We start from the raw sequence: 22,498 nt of genomic DNA, 5'->3' as shown, positions 1-22,498 counted from the left end.
CACCGGTGTGGTGGCTTTTAAGTGAAGAGCCTGCGCCTCCCCTGGGCATGGCCGGCTCCCTCCTCAGGCGGCGCCGAAGCGAGGTCCGTGGGGGCCCGGGGAGCGCGGGCGCCGCACCCGGGACGCGACCTCGCCCTCCCCCGGCCCCGCAGGGGCCGCGCCAGCCTCCGCCCGACTGGGCGCTCCGGGATGGGGGAGGGAAGGCGAGGCGCGCCGGGAGGCGGGTGGGGGTGGCGGCGGAGACAGCGCGGTCGGGCCGCTTCAGGTTTCGTCCTGGAGCCGGTGGCGGGCGCGGCGGCGGGCGGGCCCGGCCATGTGATGCCGGGGCCGGGAGGTGGGCAGGCGGGGATCCAGTGGCAGCCGGCAGGCGCGGAGGGAGCGGGGGCGGCCCGAGCTGCGGGCGCAGCCAGCCGGCTCCGGGAGCGCGCCCGCGGCTCCGCCCCCTCCGCGCTGGCTCCAGCCTCCGGGGCGGCCGGGCGTTGGCAGCTTCGGGGAAAGCCTTCCCGGCTCCGGGCGGCGGCGGCGGCGGGCCGGGGCGCGTTCCAGACGCCCTCGGGCAGGGCGCGGGCTGCAGCGCCTCTGTGGGGTTCCGGAGGCTGTGGGGGCCCTGGCTCCAGGTAAGTGTTCTTGGGGGCTCCATCCCCCGCGTCTCCCAGTAGCTCAGGGCAGAAAAGTTTGCTCCCGTCGCCCGAGTTCTCTAGCCCAGAAATACTCTCTCCAGGGTCCTGGGGGACGCGAGGGGCAGCAGAAGTGGAAAGGTGGGTGCCGCTGTGAGTTTAGTGGCGCGAGGGATCCTGCCGCCTCATTGCCCCTGGGGGACGGCAACAAGTGCAAAGGGCCGCATCGTCCGGCGCGGCGGCGGCCGCTGTGGAGCCTGGGGTGGTTTGCGCCGCGCGGCCGGGAGCGCACCGAGAAGGCTGTGGCCCCTCTCGTTGCCGCTGGGGGGGAGGGTCCCGGGATGGGGGGGTGGAGGCCCGGTCGGGGTCCTTTGAGAGCCACGGAGATGCACTCCTGCGGTGGATATGGGGGTGGGGGGCGGCTCGAAAGCTGGCTCCCCATCGGTGTCTTTGCTCCAGCGTGAGGGTCCTTGGTGGGGCTGGGCTCCCAGAGAGCAGACCTCACGGTACCAGCGCTAGCACGTTTTCATATGGAGACATTTGCCGTATTTTCAAAGGCAGCTGCAGACGTTTGATTACGAGGGGCGGTCGGCGTTCCGTCGGATTTTATTCTTACGGGTTTGTGTGCCCCTTGAACATCTGGGATGTGGGTGGTACCCTAACCTTCTCCTGCTTAGAGTTTCCTGAGGGGGTCACAACGATGGGCTTTTGCTCGGCCGAGGAGGCATCCTTTCCTGTCGAGGCTGGGTAGAAGCTGGGTGCTGGGGCCGCCTTGGAAACCCAGCTCTGGTTTCCCAGACGCCCATTAGAGTTCCAGGAGAGAATCCATCTGCCTCCCTAGGAGCCCACTGTGACCCCCCCCCCCCTATTGGTTACAGCTGGGTGGGTCACGCAAAAGCAGCAACATCTGTGTTTGCCCAGCTTCCTGAAATGACCCCTGCCTGGGTCTACACCAATCTCTGCAGACCCGGAATTATGGTGGTTTACCACCAGACCCGCGCCAGTTGGGAAAGAAAAGAAAAAACGCAAACCTTACAAAAAACAAAACAAAACGACACAAAACCCCGCCCCCCAGTCCCCCCCCTCATTTATGGTCCCGGGGGTCTGTGATTTTCCGAAGCTTTCTCATCCTCTGTTCTAAGCCCTGGAGCTGTCAGGGAAAGCGAAATCCTGTTTTCAGAACAGAAAGGAGACCTGTCTTTACTAGGTTTTGTGGGTTGCTGTTTGCACATGACCATACAACCAGAATGAGAACTTAGGGGAAGGTTTCTGTATGAATTCTGGATTTTACATATATCTTTTTTTTTTTCAACGTTTTTATTTTTTTATTTTTGGGACAGAGAGAGACAGAGCATGAACGGGGGAGGGGCAGAGAGAGAGGGAGACACAGAATCGGAAACAGGCTCCAGGCTCTAGAGCCATCCTCCCAGAGCCCGACGCGGGGCTCGAACTCCCGGACCGCGAGATCGTGACCTGGCTGAAGTCGGACGCTTAACCGACTGCGCCACCCAGGCGCCCCTTACATATATCTTAATAAACCATCTCTATTTGCCTCCTCCTGATTAATGGCCGACCTAACTCCTTTGGACTGTTTGGAGGACAAGAAAAGAATACTGCAAAAACGTTTTGGAATTGCTTTCTACAGCCTAGTATTCCAGTGTAATGGTCTGTAGGGAACTTTGTGTGATTATTGTGCTCATTAGCTTTGATTAAATAGGAATTGGGATCACATCAGACCTCTGCTTTAGTGGTTGGGAAACTGAGGCACACAGCTTCTGAATGTCCTGGCTAATAGGAGAATGGAGAACAGAATTAGTGTTTGATCTGCTTTTGACAGTTTTCTTCCTTATCACAACCGTATAACCTGGTCAACCAAGAACAGGTTATGTAACAGGTGTCATTAGATTTTGCTTTGAAGCACCTGTCCTGCCCTTTAAGAAGTTTAGAAGCACTTAAAGAGGGAAATGGTAATAAAGGCTCGATGAAATTTCATCAGTGGCTTCATTTAGGGTTAACACCTTTTTTTTTTTTTTTTTTAAAACATGTGTGAAGGGCGTAAGAGTTGAGAATATTTTCTCGTACTTTTAAAATGTTCTGTGGTGGCTAAGACGAATTAGGTAGAAATTTGAGGTGAGCTCTGATACATGACCTTGGGTGTATGCCATATGAGAAAAGGAAAAGTATCCTCAAAAGGTATTAAAGCTGGAACACAATACGTTTATGTTTGGCATTGTGTATAAAAACAAGTACTATATTGGTACTTAAGCTCTAACTTGAAGTCTGGCCAGAGTTTATTACTAAGCAGACTGTACCGAAAAATGAATGCTATAAATATTGGAAAACCCTGATTGGGGTTTGGCTACAATGGTATTGCCAAATTACTCTGGTAAATGATGGTAAAGCCCAAATTACTCTAAAACTCCTAGGCTGACTAATTGTATTATGTGTTAATTTACTGATTAGATAGGACAGATGTAGTTGATAAAGGTTTTGTGTAATTGCATTTGTACTTTCATTGTTTTAGTTGAACAGAGAAGCAACGGGATAATTTTTTCATGTGACTTTAAGATTTGTTACAAAGAGGGACGCCTGGGTGGCTCAGTGGGTTGCGTGTCTGACTGCACCTCAGGTCATGATGTCTCAGTTCGTGGGTTCAATCCCTGTGTCAGGCTCTATGCTGAAAGACCCTGCTTTGGATTCTGTGTCTCCTTCTCTCACTGCCCTCCCCCCTGCCCCCACTTGTGCTCTGTCTTTTAAAAATGAATAAATGTTAAAAAATAATAAAAAATATTTGTTAGGAAGAGATGGGTCAGGTTGGGTAATTGTTATTTTGGGTTCTAAATTTCTATGGATTTCACATCTAAGGCAATACTGGTCTAAGTTCAGAGTTTTTAGGGTCTGTTGTATTTTGAGTGGACTTTTGCACACTTGATACTCAGACTTTTGGTAAAATGTCAGGTACCTTTATGTGATAGTACATCTTAATCAACTGTAATTTTGTCCTTAATTTGATCTTGGCACAATAGTAATTTGCTTATTTCTAGCATTACTGCTCCTGGACTGCTTCTCCTGGATAACCAAGATAATGAGATTTGACATAATTTTTTAAATGAGGGAAAGCAAAAACGTCACGTAATTGAATATTGGGCATTTGTTCCAGTGATATTTGTTTTGAACTGTTTTATCATATGTACTTCTATCCTTCAGAGGTGATTTCTCCTTAATTTTTTTTTCCTGAATTTGAGGTTTGACGTCTTTTTTTTTTTTTTTAGTTTTTTAAAAACTTAAAAATGTTTGCTTATTTTTGAGACAGCACGAGCGGGGTACTGGCAGGGAGAGAGGGAGACACAGGATCTGAAGCAGGCTCCAGGCTCTGAGCTGTCAGCGCAGAGCCCAATGCAGGGCTCGAACTCACGGACCATGAGATCGTGACCTGAGATGAATTCAGATGCTTAACCGACTGAGCCACCCAGGCGCCCCTAAAAGTTTTTTTTAATGTTTTATTTATTTTTAGAGAAGGAGAGAGAGAGAGAGAGAAAGCACGTGCGTGCGCCTGCAAGCAAGTGGGTTTGGGGTAAAGAGAGGGAGGCAGAGGATCTGAAGTGGGCTCTACGCTGACAGCAGCAAGTCCCAGCCTGAGGTGGGACCCAAACTCCTCCAAACCTTTGATCATGACCCCAGCTGAAGTCAGACCCTCAACTGAGCGAGGCGCCCCTTGAGGTTTGACTTGTGTAGGAAGTTAATGTAAAAGTAAGGTTTCTTGAGAGGAAAACCTTGTATCTATGAGTGAAGGCCAGCATTGGTGGAGACAAGCAATGTCAGGTTTACTTTCCTTGATAGCGTGTCTAGAAGAGACCCTCTAAACCAGTCCGCAGGTAAAATTCTGCCGTGTTTCAAGAGGCAGGCTTTGTTTGAGAGGTGTGCTCATGACCATTTTACCGTCTTGAAAGATACCTCAAGGGTTAACTAAGTCTGTATATTAAAATTCATAGACCTTCCCTTCATATGTTAATCGAGAGGTAAATTGCCTGGTTGAGCTCCTAATTTCATTGGCAAACACGAGTTACCATGCCCTTGTGCTTAAAGGCTTGCTCCTTTTCTTATATCACTTTATAACTTCTTTAAAACTATAACAAAGCGAATAGCATTGGGGACTCTGGAGCCAGACTGTCTAGTTAGCCCGCCTTGGCTCTGTCCTGGTTGTATGATGCTTCTCTGCCTGAGGTTTTCCATGGGTAACATGGGGATAATCATTGTAACCTGCCCCTTCGGGTTGTTGTGAGAGTCAGTGAGTTAATTCACAGCCTTTCTAGAAGTGCCTGGCAGAGAGGAAGTTCTAGAAAGCATTGGTGATTATATTTGTAACAAATGGTAAATAGGCAATTACAGAGTTTTAGCTTTAGCAGGTTTTCCAGGTTTCAGAAAGCAGTGAGAGGTCAGTGTGAAGGTGCCTAACTCAGGAGTCCGGGATGGAGATGGCCTGTGATCTCCCAGCTGTATGAGTGTGGCCAAGTATGACCCCTCTCGGGGTCTCCATTTCCTCCTCTGGTAAAACAGAGTAGACTGGATGGTCTCTAAGGACCTGCCAGTTGTCACAGTGTAAACTAATAAAATTCGGAAGGTGGGAATTTGTCAGTTCAGCCTTATTATCTTGGGCAACGCTGCCAGGCATGTACCGTCCCCAGGGTTGATACAGTACCTGCAGTAGTCTGTGAGCATTTTGATGGGATGTGGACTATTAAGACCATTAACTTCCCTCCTCTTCTTCCCCAGACGGTCATAGGTTGAAATGACTGTATTATCTTTCTGGACTTAGTCCAGAGAGATTTTACACATCAAAGTCTAGATCCCATGCATGCAGGTCATAGGCCACCCTGCTCCCTTTATTCCAAAGAGCTCCCTGTATTTTAAAGCGGTAATACGGCTCTTGGAAGCCGAGAGATAAGCTGGTGGATGTTTTCTGAATTTTATGATAAAGATTCCACATCTGATAAACAGGAAAGCTCTAGCAGGAATACTGTATGCTCCAGGACTTGGAGCACAGGAGGTCTTATTAAGGACTTAAAAGTAGTGGTGAAGGGGCACCTGGGTGGCTTAGTCGGTTGAGTGTCTGACTTCAGCTCAGGTCATGATCTCATGGTTCGTGAGTGAGAGTCCTGTGTCCGGCTCTGTGCTGACAGCTCCCAGCCTGGAGCCTGCTTTGGATTCTGTGTCTCCCACTCTCTCTACCCCTTAGCCACTCATGCTCTGACTCTGTCTCAAAAATAAATAATAAAAAAAAAAAGTATTGGTGAAGATCAAGAGGTTCCACTGGGGCAAATTTCTGTCTTGTGTGGTCCCCTCCCACCCTTTGTTTGTGTTGTCTCCTGGCTCTTTGTCAGTTTCCCTCCTTTTCTTGAGCCTCCTGGTTTGCTGTATGACCAGATGTTAGTTTCAAATGGTAGGAGATGCTCAGTGATGGAAATTGTGGCTCCTTACTTTGAGCCCCAACCCAGGATTCCAAGCTTGGTGGTTTGTTGTTATCACCTGAATTTAGAATCTCTGGTGGGCCTAGCCTTTAAAAAAACATTTTTTTTTAATGTTTATTTTTGAGAGAGAGAGACCAAGTGTGAGTGGGGGAGGGGGAGAGGGAGAGAACCCGAAGCAGGCTCCAGGCTCTGCCATGTCAGCACAGAGACTGATGAGGCGCTTAAACTCACAAGTTGTGAGATCATGACCTGAGCCGAAGTCAGGTGCTCAACTGAGGTGGTCCTGGCCTTTTTAATAAAGGTGATAGACCTGGGTTTGCTATCTATTTCCTAACCTTGAGGGATTTCTGGCATTCTACTTTTGAAAATTTTCAGTAAGGGATTTTTCTCATGGACTTCCTTTTCCCTATGGGCATGTCATTTGTCCCCTGCTGCCTCTTGTGGACTCTCTACTTACATTAACTACAACTAATAACTGCCTATGGAATAGGCTGTATGCCTGCTAACCGTTCTCACCTCACGTTTGGTCTCTTTTCTGTTCTCCTTAAAATCTGTTGCAGTCTTCAAAGCAAGCTCAAGCTTACTTCTTCTCAAGCTTCTTTTTTACTAATCTTTTGACCAGATTAATACAACGGAACTCTTTCCCTTCCGAACTCGTTAATACTTGGCTGGTCGCTCATATTTATCACTGATCACCTGCCCCTGCTTTCCTTTGGGCTCCTATGTGTTAGTCTTGACTTTCCAACCTAACTATAAGCTCACTGAAAGCAGGAGCCCTGATTTAAGCTGCCTTGTAGGGTGCTCAGGTTGGTAATTTTGCTCTCATGTCTACAAGTCCTTTTAGTTTACAGCATTCCTGCAAGGGCTAATGGCAATGTTTTCCTGTGTATCAGGTATGGGTTGCATTAGAAAATACTGGGATGCAGAGGAAGAGAGGTAAAGGTTGCTCAGGACATTAGGTGACTAGTCTTTCTCAGATGTAAATGGGCAGTTGCACAGGCCTCTTAAGAAATTGTTCAGGGGTGCCTGAGTGACTGAGTTGGTTAAGCATCTGACTCTTGGATTTGGCTCAGTTCATGATTTTGTGTTGGTGGGTTGGAGCCCCATGTTAGCCTCTGTGCTGTCAGTGAGGAACCTGCTGGGGATTCTCCCTCAGCCCCTGCTCTCTCTCCCTCTCCTTCTTTCTCCTATAATAAATTAACTTAAAAAATTGTATGTTCAGTCTGGGAAAATAAATTTCTTGGCTAAAGTCAGAGTCTTAGGATTGAGAGAAACCTGAAAGTTATTCTTTAGTTTCTAGCAGGAGCACCATCCCCCTGTGTAGCTTACTACTGAATATTTGACCGCTTGAATACTGTCCTTGAATACTTGGAGTGATGGGGAGCTAAGACCCCCCCCCCCATCTAACTTTTCTCCCCCTCAAGTTGATAGATAAATATAAGCATATGTATTGAGAGTGTACAACATGATGACTTATTACATATGTTGGGGAAGGATAATACTTATACAGTGAAGTTCTTAGTGTATGTGGTGAGAATGCTTAAGATCTTCTCTCAGGAAATCTCAAATAGACAATACTGGATTAACTCCAATACCATATTAATTATAGTTAGCATGCTGGATATTAGATCCTCAGAGCTTAGTCTTGAAGGTCAAAAGGTACAAATTTTGAGTTGTGTGTTCCCATTTCCTCATTTCTTCCAGCCCCTGGCAACCATCATTCAATTCTGTTACAATTAAACTGGCTTTTTATTAAAAAAAAAGATTCCACATGTTATTCATAGTATACACTATTTGTCCATGCCTTGCTTATTTCACTTGCATAATGCATTCCAGATTCATTGTTGTTGTTACAAAAGGCAAGACTTTGCTTTTCTCATGGCTGAGTAGTATTCCATTGTGTATATATACCCTACTTTCTTCACCCATTCATCGGTTGATGGAAACTTAGGTTGAATTTTGTCGAATGCTTTCTTTGGATCTTTTGAGGTCAGATTTTTATGAAAGCATTGTATCACATTTATTGACCTTTTTATTTAATGTGTTGATCCCTATAGATGCTTTTTTTTTTTTTTTAATTTCCACACACTGCGATTCCCTCTTCCACTCCCCAACTTTCTTCTTGTCACTGATACCTACTTTTATATCATAACGTTTGGAAAAGATACTTGATATTTCAGTTATCTTCAATTTGTTAGGACACATTTTGTTTTTTTAAAAAAACGATCTATACTTGAGTAGACTGTGTGTGCTTGAATAATGTGTATTTTGCTGCTGTTGAATGGAATGTTTGTTTATGTTAGGTCCTTTTGGGCTACAGTGTACTTAGGATCCACTCTTTCCTTAGTGATTTTTTCTGTCTGGATGATCTATGCATTGTTGGAAATGGGTTATTGAAGTCTCCTAGTACTATTGCTTTGCTGTCTATTTCTGTCTTCATACCTGTAAAATTAATGTTTAGGCTTTCTGATAGTAGGTACACATAAAATTGTTAAATCTTGTTGATCAATTGGCTTATATTATTGTATAATGACCTTACTTGCCTCTCATTATCAATTTTGATCTAACCTTTGTGTCCTAAGTATAGGGATCCCTGCTTTCCTTCAGTTTCCATTTGTGTGGAATGTCTTTCTGTCCTTGCACTGTTAGCCTGTGAGTATTCTTCAAGGTTGAATCTTCTAGGCAGCCATACTTGGGTCTTAGTTTTTTTTGTTTATTCATTCAGCTGCACTGTTTAAAATTTAAACCATTTACATTTAGAGTACTGTAGAGTCCTTATTGCTAGAGAAAAACTTCCTCTTGACATTTACTTAATTGCTTTCTGATTATTTTCTAGTTGCTTTTTTCTCTTCTCATGTAGTCCCCTTGGTGAATTGATAGGGCTTTCAGGGGTTCTCCTATGCTTTTCCATGTGGGGTGAAATCCCTCTAGGGGACTGTTATTGGCACTAAGCTACTCTGGACTGGTAGGATGGAATGAATGACACAGGTCAGATGCTTCCTATGCTCTTTATGGCCATCCTCCATTTTTTTTTAGCTCCATAGGATTTCTCTTGCTTTTCAGGAGAATGCAAAACTTTCCCAGAGCTATTTTTGTTGGTTTGTAGTTGTTTGTTCTTGGGGGATAAATGCTGGCACTGCCTAGTTCTCCATCTTGTTGGCATCACCTCCCTGTCCCCAGTGTATCTTTGGAAAGATTAGTCTGCTATACTTAATGAAGGAGAGAATTGTTTTTATCATAGTTTGTTGATGAGGGACCATTCTGAACAATTGACTTTCATGACCTCCCCTTAGATTTAAAAACATGAATTAGTAGCCTGCTTTCAAGTCTTCTAAATTAGAAAAGAAAAACCTGTTCAGCTTTGCTTAAGTAACAGGATTTTGAATCCACTCCCCACCCCGGGATACTGAATATACCCCAGTTTGCTATGGTTCTTAAAGTGCAGTACTTTCAGAAGCTGTTTGACAGCACAGAGCATGGTAGAACCATTCACACTCTTGGCTAACTGTCCCACCCCTGTCCCCTTCTAGGAAGGTGGTAAGGCCTCATGGTTAGGATTACTAGCTTCAGGTCAGAGCCGAGGACACTTCTGGCTCCACTCCTTCCTACCTTGTCTTGGGGAAGTCACTTAAACTTTAAATTCTGATTTTAGCTATTACTCTCATAGTTTTGTGAGGAGAACTCCATAAGATAGTCTATGGAAAGTGCTTAGCACAGAACCTAGGATAGAATGATTGCTTGGGGCGCCTGCGTGGTTCGTTTGGTTAAGTGTCCGACTTCTGCTCAGGTCATGATCTCACAGTTTGAGTTTGAGCGCTGCAGTCAGGCTCTGTGCTGACAGCTCAGAGCTTGGAGCCTGCTTTGGATTCTGTGTCTTCTCCTCTCTCTGACCCTCCCATGCTCATGGTCTGTCTCTCTCTGTCAATAATAAATACATGTTAAAAAAAAAAACTAAAACTAAAAAAAAAAATGATTGCTCAAATGAAGGCATTTCAACTATGGTACTTCTAAATAGCATTACTGACTCTTGATGGTCCGTTATCTCATAATTACCAAGTTTGTTTGTTTGTTTGTTTGTTTTTAAAAATTTTTTTTTTTCAACGTTTATTTATTTTTCGGACAGAGAGAGACAGAGCATGAACGGGCGAGGGGCAGAGAGAGAGGGAGACACAGAATCGGAAACAGGCTCCAGGCTCTGAGCCATCAGCCCAGAGCCGGACGCGGGGCTCGAACTCACGGACCGCAAGATCGAGACCTGGCTGAAGTCGGACGCTTAACTGACTGCGCCACCCAGGCGCCCCTGTTTGTTTTTTTAAACACCTGTTGTTCTGAGCAGACTTGGGCAATTGGTTTCTTAATCCTATGAACAGAACTGAATTTCTCAAAATTAATTTCCTGTATTTGGCTCTTTAACCTTTCAAGGTGTTTTAGATGGTTAAACTTACTACTTTTAGTTCTAAGTTTTGCAATGGTTTAATGAGTGTTTCTTTAATGCTTTAATGAAATAATAACACTATTATCTAGGCTAAAATCCTAGTCCTGAAGGCAGGGTACTTTGGTGTTTGTATACAAAATTCAGATTGACGTCTACCAATTTCTGATAGAGTTCAACTAGTTACTGTTGTACTAGGATCAAAGTTTTAACCTTCCATCTTTCATTAGAAACTACACAATGGGGGGCGCCTGGGTGGCGCAGTCGGTTAAGCGTCCGACTTCAGCCAGGTCACGATCTCGCGGTCCGTGAGTTCGAGCCCCGCGTCGGGCTCTGGGCTGATGGCTCAGAGCCTGGAGCCTGTTTCCGATTCTGTGTCTCCCTCTCTCTCTGCCCCTCCCCCGTTCATGCTCTGTCTCTCTCTGTCCCAAAAATAAATAAAAAAAAGTTGAAAAAAAATTAAAAAAAAAAAAAAGAAACTACACAATGGGGTGAGGTTATTCTCAAGTGACTTCATTTTAGGAAATCTACACTGGTTCCAAGTGGCCACTGTTTCTTCTTTGAGGTATTCAGACATTAGCCTTCTAATAATCTGCTGTGGCAACTTGTTTAGGATCAAAAGAGACCTCTTGGATCTACAGCTTGTAGAATCTGCCTGTTTGAAAATTGGAATGACTGGGGCTCCTGATTTCGAGCCCTGCGTTGGGCTCTGTGCTAACAGCTCAGAGCCTCGTGCCTGCTTTGGATTCTGTGTCTCCCTCTCCACCCCTCTCCCGCTCACACTCTGTCTCTGTCTCTCTCAAAGGTAAATAAACATTAAAAAAAAAAAATTGGAATGACAGGTCCCTGTCTTACAGGTGAAACCCATCATTTTCCATAGTTGCTAATAGATTATGGCTGGGAAATCACATAGGATTCTTAGATTTTTTTTTTATCATCATTTTTTAAATGTTTATTTATTCTTGAGAGAGAAAAACTGAGTGTGAGAAGGGGAGGGGCAGAGAGAGAGGGAGACAGAATCTGAAGCAGGCTCCAGATTCTGAGCTGTCAGAATAGAGGCTGATGTGGGGCTTAAACCCACAAACCACAAGATCGTGACCTGAGCCAAAGTTGGATGCTTCAATAGAGTCACTTAGGCACCCCTTAATTTAAATTTTATTTATTTATTTATTTATTTATTTATTTATTTATTTTCACATACAGTGAAATAATAGTTGGGTATATAATATAAGCTCCTTCTAATCTGTATTTTTGTACCTTTTTGGGTAAATACCTAATAGTGCAATTGATGGATTTTAGGGTAGTTCTTCTTTTTAATTTTTTGAGGAACCTCCCCTCTCTAGAGTGGCTGTACCAGTTTGCATTCCCACCTATGTGCAAGAGGGTCCCCTTTTCTCCATATCCTCGCCAACACTTGTTGTTTCTTGCATTGGTAATTTTCGCCCTTGGGCCAGGTGTGAGGTGGTATCTTATTGTGGTTTGGATTTGTATTTTCCTGATGGTGAGTGGTGATGAACATCTTTTCATGTGTCTGTCAGCCCTCTGAATGTCTTCTCACATAGGATTCTTCTTATCTCCATGTGTCTAGCAGCCTGGAACTTAAAGCAATTTAATGGTTTCTTCACGAAGGAGTTTCCCCTTAGAGATGTTCTTTATGTCCTCCTCAACTGGAAAATCATTTCCCTCAAAGAGGAGATGAATTTTAAATAGAGAAAAATCCTCTATATCATTCATTTCATACCAGTCCTAAGCAGACCTATTTATCTTTTCTCTGATGTTCTGGCTTAAAAATAAATGGAAATAAAGATCTTAGTGTTTGTCTTTTTCTTTTTCCTTTTTCCGTTTTTCTTTTTACTCCTCACTCCCCTCAGGTTATTTGGGGCTTTGGTTTGCCTGGCCTAACGGTTTTTTTTTTTTTTTTTAAACGTTTATTTATTTTTGGGACAGAGAGAGACAGAGCATGAACGGGGAAGGGGCAGGGAGAGAGGGAGACACAGAATCGGAAACAGGCTCCAGGCTCTGAGCCATCAGCCCAGAGCCCGATGCGGGGCTCGAACTCACGGACCGCGAGAACGTGACCTGGCTGAAGTCGAACGCTCAACCGACTGCGCCACCCAGGCGCCCCCTGGCCTAACTCTTCAGAGCCTGACAGGCTAATTCTTTGAGTAAAAGAAGCAGAAAAGGGAGTAAAAAAAAACCTATTCTTACCTTTGTGTGGAAAACCATACCAAACTAGGAATCAGGAGGCCTGCTTTTAGTCTTGAGCTCCTAGACTGTGAAGGTCTCTCCATCCATCCAGAGAATGCCTATCCTTTCCAAATGGGAGGTTCTTGGTTTTTCCTATGAACTGATTTCTTTAGGCAGTGATTTCATTGAAAGGTGGGTGGTGGCACATGGGATGAAATGGTAGGGCAATTAAGGCCCGGTTTTATCATTCAGTAGAAAGTATAATCTATCTCCCTCTTGTTCAGAAAAAGCCACTTTCATAAGAATCAACTCTGCTGACATTTTTGTGTAGGGCTTTCCTGTACCTGCCAGATTTGTAACTGGTCAGAAATTCTCACAGATGGATTTCCGGAAGTACCTTTTGTACGAGTTACCACAGTCCTTAGAAACTTAGAAAGTTTCCTGCTGTCCACGCCTCATTCTTAGAGGCAAGTGACAACACACACAGCCTGTTTTCAACATTTTAATAGGTTTTTAACTGATGGATTATTTTTTTTTATTTTTTTTATTAAAAAAAAAAATTTTTTTTTCAACGTTTGTTTTTTTATTTTTGGGACAGAGAGAGACAGAGCATGAACGGGGGAGGGGCAGAGAGAGAGGGAGACACAGAATCAGAAACAGGCTCCAGGCTCTGAGCCATCAGCCCAGAGCCTGACGCAGGGCTCGAACTCACCGCGAGATCGTGACCTGGCTGAAGTCGGACGCTTAACCGACTGCGCCACCCAGGCGCCCCTAACTGATGGATTATTAAGGGGGAATACAGTAGAAGCAACTGGTTTTTTTTTTTTTTTTGTCACCCTAAGTTGTTTAATAAAACTTGCTTTGTTTCTTTTGATCACCAGAACTATTGAGAGCCTCCTCATTGAAAATCAGTGTTAAGAATCTTTCAAATCTTAGCCATTGGATCTAATTATTACTTGAGGGTTACCTAGGTACTAATTTGGACTGAAATAGTTTATTATGAGATAAAGGTCTCATGTCTTTTTTTTTTAGCTTCATAAAATTTTACTTGCCTCTTTTTACATAAGATTTTAATCTATTGCACATATAAATTGTTTTGCAATAAAAATGAATAATCAAGGCTTTCTTATCTACAGAAAATCTCAAATTAACTTTTTACTTGGCTCGTCTTACAAAAACAGGAATTTATAGTACGGAAAGCCCAACTTTACCATGAACAGTTGAAGAAAAATCACATCTTGAAGAATGCCAAGCATAATTTGGATACTTCAGAATATGCCATTTTGAAAAAGAGAATGACCTGTGTCTGTCATGTGCACCTGAATCCCTCTATCATTCTCTCTAGTTCCTGATGGATTATGGCTGGGAAATCAAGGTGTGTCTTTTTTGTATTAAAATGAAGAATAAGGGCTCCTGCATGGCTCAGTCATTAGGCATCTAACTTTGGCTCAGGTTATGATCTCATGGTTCGTGAGCTTGAGCCTCTCTTGTCTCTCTCTCCCTGTCTACCTCTCTCTGTGCACCTTGTGAGATTCCCCCCCCCCCCCCAACTCTCCCCCGGTCTCTCTGCCTCTCACTCACTTGAGCCCTCTCTCTCTTTCTCAAAAAATAAATAAATGAAGAATGAGCATTTTTTCCTTTCACATTGATAGTAGGAAAATTTATCTTCATAGGCTGTTAGGGCATCTTTGTTGATAAGCAGAAATTAAAAGTAACAAAATGTTAATTTTGTGCTATTTTTTTTAAGCTTCATTTATTAGAGCGAGTGTGTGAGCAAATGGGGGAAGGGCAGAGAGCAAGAGAAAGAGAGACTCCCAAGTAGGCTCCATGCTAACAACATGTGGGACTCGAACTTTCTAACCATGAGATCATGACCTGAGCTGAAATCCAGAATGGGATGACCAACTGACTGAGCCACCCAGGTGCCCCTGTGACATTCATTTAAGTGTGGTGGTAGGTTCTGTGCAAGAAGAAAGTTTTTAAAGTCTGAGTATAACAGAGGCTGGAACAGAAGTGGAATTTGGGTTGAAATCTTAGCACTGCTACTGACTTACCAGGTGGGTCATGTGATCTCTTTGATCATTGATGGCCTTACTTCAAATCCATGGGGTTGGGTCAAGCCCGTCTCTTTGGTATGTCCCATTCCTAGGCTTTGTTCTGTGGAGGTAATGATGGTGTCTTAGGTATCCCTTTGATTACTAGCCCAATGCTTGGTTCTCATTGCATTTTAAGGCACTTAGTTGGCAGCATCTATATTGTTAAGGAAGTTGGGTTTGTAGTGTTGTATCTATCACAGGGAGAAATGCTTGCTCAGAGCTTGAGATTTCCCATGTTGTTTGTACCTCACTGCTCATGAAATATTTAATCAGCCAGTAGTAATCTAGCAATTACTTCATTTATTAAAAAAATTTTTTTAAATGTTAGAGAGAGAAACAGAGTGCAAGCTGGGGAGGGGCAGAGAGAGAGGGAAACACAGAATCCGAAGCAGGCTCCAGGCTCTGAGCTGTCAGCACAGAGCCCAGTATGGGGCTCGAACTCACAAACCGTGAGCTCATGACCTGAGCCAAAGTTTGACGTTTAACCAACTGAGCCACCCAGGTGCCCCACAGTGACTGTAAATTGAATTCTAAGATGACTGAAAGTGGATCTTAATTTGACTTTCGCGATGGACCTTAATTTACTTATATGTCCATTCATCTAGGCTAGGTGCAGAATATGTCCTGAAATGCAGAGCGTTTTTGATGTCAAATTTTAGCTAAAATAAAGGTTGTAATTCATTTTCTTTCCTTTCCTCTCTCTTTTCTCTGTTCTTCTTCACTCTCCCTTTCCTTCCATCTTCCCTACTTTTGTTCCTAACACTTAATTTGGTTTTACTGTTTTCCACAAGAGGTATAGCAAATATCTAAAACCTCTTCTATTTCATGTATCTCCTATTTATACTACAGAAAACACACTTGTCCTCATAAAAATAGTGATGTTTTTAAGGGATGACGTTCTTTCTAGTTTTCAGTGAACCTCCTGATAAAGATAACTTGTTGATGTTTTGGAAATGGGACATTATTGTGCTGGGAACTTTACTTGGTGGTTATAGGGGCTCTAAATCCTCTTATCCAGGCATACTTGGCAAAGTATTTCCACTCGGGAGTGTTGGAGAGTTACTCTTGAGTTTTGACCCTTCAGTGATTTGAGGTTAGTATCATGTAAACTATTAATTCCTACAAGGGAGGCACATACTGGATACTGGAGGCTTAGTGGTAAGAGGCTTGTTACAACCAAATCAGCAGCCATTAATGCACATAAATACGTTGTGGTGTGAGATGGTGTGGGGCAGGGCATTCTCAGCAGCCTGGTATGATGGGGACCAAAGTATCGTCCACTTTTTCCCGCTATTCCAGTGTTCTAAATCTATATTATGAATATGTATTTGTGTCAATGATAATGAAAATAAGCAAATTTAAGAAATAAACATTTTAATGAAATTCTGTACCTCATTGTAGTTCACACATAAAATTGGAATGCCTGTCAATTGGCAAAATTCCATCACAAACACTTGAACGTCAAAACTTACTGTGTTACCCATGCACCCCAATGTTTATAGCAGCACTGTTGACAGTAGCCAAAGTATGGAAACAGCCCAAATATTCACTGACAGATGAATGGATAAAGATGTTGTGTGTGTGTGTGTGTGTGTGTGTGTGTATGTATGTATACACGCGCGCGCGCACACACACACAATGGAGTATTTCTCTACAATCAAAAAGAATGAAATACTGCTATTTGCAACAAAGTGGATGGAACTAGAGGGTATTATGCTAGGTGAAATTAGAGAAAGACAAATATCATATGACTTCACTCGTGGAATTTAAGATACAAAACAGATGAACATAAGGGAAGGGAAGCCAAAATAATATAAAAACAGTTGGGGACACAACATCAGAGACTTAAATATAGAGAACAAACTGAGGGTTACTGGAGGGGTTGTGGGTGGGTGGGATGGGCTGAATGGGCAAGGGGCATTAAGGAAGACACTTGTTGAGATGAGCACTAGATGTTATACATAGGGGATGAATCCCTGGAATCTACTCCTGAAATCATTTTTGCACTGTATGCTAACGAACTTTGATGTAAATTTAAGAACAATAACCTATAAAAAATTAAAAAAAAAAACACCTTATTGTGCTACCTAAAGAAGAAACCCTTTCAAATTTGGGGTTATGTTGTAAATGTGTAACTTAGCCACGGGTTAGAAAGTTGGGTGTTAGAAAAGACTTCTTTGTTCCAATTCATTTTGGCAATATGCTTGTAATGACTTTACATCTTGAATTTATATGGGAAAACCTAGCTTTGTGTACATCCTAATTACAGACGTTTGAAAATTGAAACAATTTAAAAAAAAAATTCGGGAAATTTTGAGAAAGGTCTTTGTGTTGTGCTTCATGTCAAGATCAAACGGATTCTCAAGTTTCTACTGGGAACAGTCTCAGGCTAAGCACTGCACCACTCTGAATTACATCGATGGCCACAGCTGTAGCCAAAACTGAACTCGAGGAGGTAAACGATAGTGCCATTGAACAGTAGTGTTGTTCATATGCCAAGTACATGCTGGTTTTTACCTGTTTTTGGGCATAGGATCTTTGGAATAACTCAGTAATGAAAATTGAAATTCCTGTGTGCCACAACTGAACCCCAGTAAACTTATGGAGCATTTCAAGTTGCATAGCATTTAAAAGATACTGATGGAATGAATCACCACCTCATGTGTTGTTTTGACAGGAAATGTATCATGTCTCAATAATTTCCTTAAAAATTTTTCCTGCCAGGTGCCTGTTTTCTTCTTGTAAACGTATGCCCACAGAATTCCAAATATGTGGTTGATATTTCCCACTGATGCATTTTGACAGCTCCTCTTTCTTCTTGAGAATAGCTACTGTACTTTTGTTTGTAACGAATTTAAGGCTTCCTACAGGGAAGTGAGAAGGTTTAGCTGCGTTGGAGACTGATGTCCAGCCTGGATGGGTTTGTGTGGTGAGATCTTTTTACAAAGAAAGGGTTAAAAGTGTTGGGGCGCCTTGTTGGCTCAGTGGGTTGAATGTCTGACTTCAGGTCATGATCTTGTGGTTCACGAATGCACGCCCCACCTCGGGCTCTGTTCTGATAGCTCCGAGCCTGGAGTCTGCTTCAGATTCTGTGTCTCCCTCTCTCCCTGCCCGTCCCCAACTTGCATGCATTCTCCCTCTGTCTCTCTCCCTCTCTTAAAAATAAATAAACATTAAAAAAATTATTAAAAAGTAAGTGTTGACAGTCGCGGTCTAATGCCAGATGTACATGAAGTATTACTCATCTATGGAGAGATTAGGGGGGTATCTTAATTTCCTACTTTTTAAAAATTTATTTTAATTCCAGTATAGTTAACATACAGTGTCCTATTAGTTTCAGGTGTTCAATGTAGTGATTCAACAGTTTTATACATTGCTCAGTGCTGCTCATTATAACTGTACTTGTTAATCCCCGTCACCTATTTCATCCATCCCCCACCCACCTCCCCTTTGGTAGCCATCTGTTTGTTCACTATAGTTAATCTGTTTCTTGGTTTGTGTGTCTCTTGTTTTTTTCCCCTTTGTTCATTTGTTTTGTTTCTTCACTTCCACATGAGTGAAATCATACGGTATTTATCTTTCTCTGGTTATTTTGCTTAGCATTATACTTTCCAGATCTATCCACGTTGCTGCAAATGGCAATATTTCATTCTTTTTTATGGCTGAATAAAAAGCCATTATATACACACACACACACACATATATATATAAATCTTCTTTACCCATTCATTTATCAGTAGACACATTGGCTGCTACCATAATTTGGCTAGTACGAATACTGCTGTAAACATAGGGGTGCTTATGCCCTTTCTTTCTTTCTTTTTTTTTTTTTTTTTTTGATATATTCTTTTGAATTCGTGTTTTGGTATTCCTTGGGTAAAAACCCAGTAGTGCAATTACTGGATTGTAGGGTAGTTCTGTTGTTAAATTTCTGAGGACCCTCCATACTGTTTTCCGGAGTGGCTGCACCAGTTTGCATTCCCACCAACAGTGCAAGAAGGTTCCTCTTTCTCTGTATCCTCACTAACTCCTGTCGTTTCTTGTGTTGTTGATTTTAACCATTCTGACAGGTGTGAGGTATCTCATTGTGGTTTTGATTTACATTTCCCTGATGATGAGTAGTGTTGATTATGTTTTCATGGGTCTGTTGGCCATCTGGATGTCTTCTTTGGAAAAATGTTCATGTCTTCTGCCCATTTTTTAATTGGAATATTTGTTTTTTGGGTGTTCCTTATATCTTTTGGATACTAACCCTTTATTGGCTGTGTCATTTGCAAATATCTTCTCCCATTCAGTAGGTTGTCCTTCAGTTGTTCGTTTCTTTTGCTGTGCAGACGCTTTTTATTTTGATGTAGTCCCAATAGTTTATTTTCTTTGCCTCAGAAGACATATATAGAAAAATACTGCTATGGCCAATGTCAAATTACTTACCTGTGCTCTCTTGTAGGATGTTGATGGTTTCAGGTCTCACATTTCTGTCTGACATCCATTTTGAGGTTATTTTTGTGTATGGTGTAAGAAAGTGGTCCGGGTTCATTTTTCTGCATGTTGCTGTCCAGTTTTCCCAGCACCATTTGTTGAAGAGGCTGTTTTTTCCCATTGCATATTCTTGGTTCTTTTGTCAAAGATTAATTGAGCATATAATTGTGGCCCTTTTCTGGGCTTTCTGCCCTTTTCTCCTGATCTATGTGTCTATTTTTGTGCCAGCATTTTACTGTTTTGACTACTGCAACTCCAGCTTTTTTGTTTTTCAACCTTGGTTTGGCTATTCGGTGTCTTGCGGTTCCATATACATTTTAGAATTGTTTGTTGTGGTTCTGAAAAAAAAAATGATGGCATTTTGATAGGGATTGCATTAAATCTGCACATTGCTTTGGGTATTATGAACATTTTTTTTTTTTTTGTGGGGGGTGGTAATAGGGACATTTTAACAATATGCTTATAAACCATGAGTGTGGAATATCTTTCCATTTGTGTTGTCTTCCGTTTCTTTCATTACTGTTTTATAGTTTGTACAGTACAAGTCTTGCACCTCCTTGGTTAAGTTTATATCCTATTTTTGGTGCACCTCCTTGGTTAAGTTTATATCCTATTTTTGGTGCAGTTGTAAATGGGGTTGCTTTCTTAGGTTTTCTATCTGTTGCCTCATTATTAGTGTAGAGAAATGCAGTGGATTTCTGAACATTGATTTAGTGTCTTGCGACTTGACTGAATTCATTGATCAGTTTGAGTTGTTTTTTAGTGGAGTCTTTAGGGTTTTCTGTACATACTGTCATGTCATCTGCAGATAGTGAACGTTTTACTTGTTCCTTACCAATTGGGATGCCTTTTATCCTTTCCTATTTTATGCACACAAGTAATTAAGCACAATGTTCTTTTACAATGAGCATGAGTTCCCTTGAAGTAAAATAAATGAAAAAGTATCAAGGAGGTACCTATGTTAAGCCAGGTGCTCTTCAAGGCAATATGAGAGATACGGAAAATTAGAGCCCTTGACAGAGGATGTGTGGGTAACCCCTCACAGGGCAGCTGGTGTGGCATCTGTCTGTAAAGGTGAAGGTTTCATGCTCTGATCTGCTTAGACCTGGGGGCTTTGGGAGGGAGGGGTAGCCACCATAGAAAACAGGCTTTCTTGACCTTCCAGTAGAAATAGGTGCAGAAATCTAGGAAATTACATGAATGTGTGCAAAAATTTTTAATTTAGTAACTTGGGCATTGTATTTTAAGGACATTGATGTGTTTGCCTTTGGATATTTAGTTCCGTGTATTTGACTAGTAAGAGTGTATCTGTATATGTATCTAAGTTTATGCACATTTTATTACTATAATAAAAACACCCATAAATTTTTATGAGCAAATTATCACCCGCAGCCTTTTATAGTCTGCCTACATATTTTTGTCTGATTTATATTGAGTGATTTCCTAACTCTTCCCTTCTTTGGTAGGATAGATATATTCCTTATATTAATTGAGTATAGAATTACTGTATGTAAAGTATAGTTTATAGTGGTTCATTCTTTTAAATAAAACAGTGGTTTCTTCCAAAAGTTGTAACCTTTATGGCAGGATTACATGGTATAGGTAGTGAGCCTTGTGTTCATAGACTTTTAAAGACGTATAACTCTGTAGCGTGTGTATCCCACATAACTTTGAAGATGATACGTTTTTATGAAGGCATGCCTGTTGGGGTTGGCATCTAATTAGAGCCAGCCCTCCTCCTACAAACAGCAGTATAAGCTTTAACTGTGCTTAGAAAATTAGTTTTCTGTTTTAGGTTTTCTACATTTGTATAGGGGAAGAAAAAAGAATTTATCCGCAAACCAAGGTCCTGTTCTTGTATCCTTAATGGGGGTTGAATGTCAAAGCCATAGTATGGTTAAAGCGAGATGCCTACATGGGAAATGGTTAATGCTTTGAAAAGGGCAAGTCAAGGACGCTAGCCCTGTAGGATGCGGAGTGACGGGAGGGGGAGAGCAGAGGAGGCATGAGCTGGCTCTGATGGGCACCCGACCTGCACCTTATCCCACCTCTGTTCCTTGGCTTCCCCTTGGCACTCATCTGCAGGGGTCAGGCAGGTACTTGGTCACAAGCCCACAGCAGTACTCCTGCCTCAGCCTTCGCTTTCCTCATCCATCACCTTGTGTGATTCTGTGAGCAGTATGTAATAGATGCATATATGATGGGAAAAGCCTCTCTGAAAGTGAAGCAGCCTTATTCTTTTATGCACCTTGTGCCAGAATGCCATTTAACTATCAGTTAGGCAGAGCTTTGATCTTTAAAGTGCCAGAGGGAATTTCTGCCAGCAGAGCTCTGAAGATCCTATACTCCGTGTAACAGAACTTCCTTCAGTATTATGGTTAACAAAAACACAAAACAGTTGTAGGAAACTAGAATAAATCCTTAATTGGAGATACTCCATGAGATTTTGGGTGTAAAGCTAGTTTAACTTGGTGGATTTTCTTTTTTTTTTTTTACTTCTAGTTTCCTCATCTATGAAATGGAGATAATACCAGCTCTCTGGGTAAAACTGGATAGTTGGCCCATCAAATGAAGTTATAAATGGGAATACTTCGGTTTTACATTTTTGGGTCATTTAAAATTTCTAAACCCTACACCGTGGTAACTTTGCACGAAGAGTGATTTATGGCCCAGATTTACTATTGCTGTACCTGCTGTAAATATACACGTGGAAAAGCAGACCCTGTGATCATTTGGTACCATGCCAGCTCCTGTGTCTTTCTGTTAATTTAATACTTGGGCATTTAATAACATGAAAGAAAAACGTGGAGCCAAATCAAATTAGGGAGCAAAGTCTCAAAGAGGACTATTCTGTAAGAGAGGGACTAATGAGTGGCCTTGTTCTGGTAGGAATCCCTTGTTCGGTACTGGAGGTTGTAAAAAAAACAAAACAAAACAAAAAACACCCATAAACAAAAATAAAGAAGAAAAAACACTTTAAAACCCATGGGTTTTTTTTTCCTTCTATTGTACAGCTAGAGTATACAGCCATTTGAGAAAGCATTAGTGAGGTATTTTGTTAGAGCACATTTCCCCTCTCTTCAGGAAAAACAAACTACCACCAAAAGAGATTTTGTCAGTACTCTCATTTATTGGTGGGAATATATACATTTAAATGGTTTGTAAATGGCTGCCACTTTTGTTAAGAAATAAAATTTCATGGGTCCCAACCATTAGTAT

At 42.3% G+C, this 22,498-nt stretch overlaps 1 protein-coding gene across 1 annotated transcript in view; it reads left to right on the top strand.

The window, feature by feature from the left end:
- The first annotated feature begins 479 nt into the window (after positions 1 to 479).
- ARHGEF28 (Rho guanine nucleotide exchange factor 28) overlaps positions 480 to 22,498 on the top strand; it is a 311,363-nt gene continuing 289,344 nt past the window's right edge. The window contains exon 1 of the mRNA XM_086699008.1: positions 480 to 617. The gene's annotated coding sequence lies outside the window, so the exon portion shown is untranslated. The remainder of the gene's footprint in view (positions 618 to 22,498) is intronic.

Source organism: Puma concolor, chromosome A1 (genome assembly GCF_028749965.1).
Source record: "Puma concolor isolate L17-30 chromosome A1, mPumCon1.1.hap2, whole genome shotgun sequence".
Taxonomy (NCBI): Eukaryota; Metazoa; Chordata; class Mammalia; order Carnivora; family Felidae; genus Puma; species Puma concolor.
The sequence above is the reverse complement of the archived record's forward strand: the minus strand, read 5'-3'. Positions and strand labels throughout refer to the sequence as shown.